The 1,367-nt window shown below is 40.3% G+C and overlaps 1 pseudogene; it reads left to right on the forward strand.

Moving 5' to 3' along the window:
- Nucleotides 1-154: 154 nt before the first annotated feature.
- LOC116418608 lies at nucleotides 155-1,164 on the forward strand (annotated as a pseudogene).
- The last annotated feature ends 203 nt before the right edge of the window (nucleotides 1,165-1,367 follow it).

The raw sequence follows: 1,367 nt of genomic DNA on the forward strand, positions 1-1,367 counted from the left end.
CTATTTACTTTCAAATAATTCAGTCATGGCAAAAAAAAAAAAAAAAAAAAAAAAAATGCATTTTCCTTGGTATTGGTAGCAGTGTAAGTCCAAGACCAAGTAGAAAGTTATTAAACCAAGCAATAATAATGTGCTTGTCATTTTTTTTTTACAGAAATCATATGATACAGAGACTGTGTGAAAGCAAAGATGGTAGTCAGTATAGACAGTTGTCAGCCAAATTCCAAAGCTTGATCTGAATGAGAACATTTCTTCTGGATTAAAACAATGTGAATGCAGTATTTGTGGAAAAGTCTTTGTACGTCATTCCCTCCTTAATAGGCACGTCCTAGTTCACTCAGGATACAAGCCATATGGAGAGAAGCGATATAAATGTGAACAGTGTGGCAAATTCTTCGTTTCTGTTCCAGGTGTTAGAAGACACATGATAATGCACAGTGGAAATCCAGTTACAAATGTAAGATATGTGGGAAATCTTTTTATTTTCTCAATTCATTTGAAAGACATCAGAGAACTCACACAGGAGAAAAATCCTATAAATGTAAACAATGTGGTAAAGTGTTCACTGTTTCCGGTTCTTGTCTAATACATGAATGAACTCACACTGGAGAGAAACTCTACAAATGTAAGGAATGTAGGAAAGCACTCAGATTTTCTTGTTCCTTTAAGATGCATGAAAGGACTCACACTGGAGAAAGACCCTATAAAGGTACCAAATGTGATAAAGCCTTCAGCTGTTCCACTTCCCTTCGTTACCATGGAAGCATTCATACTGGAGAGAGACCCTATGAATGTAAACAATGTGGCAAAGCCTTTAGTGGTTTGAGTTCCCTTTGTAACCATAGAAGTACTCATACTGGAGAGAAAGCCTATGAATGTAAACAATGTGACCAAGCCTTCAGTCACCTCAGTTCCCTTCACCTCTACGAAAGAATTCATACTGGAGAAAAACTCTATGAATGTAAGAGATGCGGTAAAGCCTACATTTCTTCCAGTCACCTGACTCGCCATGAAAGAAGTCATGATATAGAGGCTGGGTGTAGTGAGTCAGCCTATAGTCCCAGCGCTTTGGGAGCCCAAGAGTTTATAACCAGCCTGGATTAAAACAATGTGAAACTACCTGGGCAACATGGTGAAACCCTGTCTCTACAAAAAATAAAATAATGCCAGGAGCGGTGGCTCACGCCAGCTACTCAGGAGGCTGAGGCAGGAGAATGGCGTGAACCCGGGAGGCGGAGCTTGCAGTGAGCCGAGATCGCACCAGTGCACTCCAGGCTGGGCGACAGAGCGAGACTCCGTCTCAAAACAAATAAGTAAATAAAAATAGTTAGCTGGGCATGGTGGCACATTTCAGTTGTCTTAGTTCT

Source organism: Piliocolobus tephrosceles, unplaced genomic scaffold (genome assembly GCF_002776525.5).
Source record: "Piliocolobus tephrosceles isolate RC106 unplaced genomic scaffold, ASM277652v3 unscaffolded_16035, whole genome shotgun sequence".
In the NCBI taxonomy this organism is placed as follows: Eukaryota; Metazoa; Chordata; class Mammalia; order Primates; family Cercopithecidae; genus Piliocolobus; species Piliocolobus tephrosceles.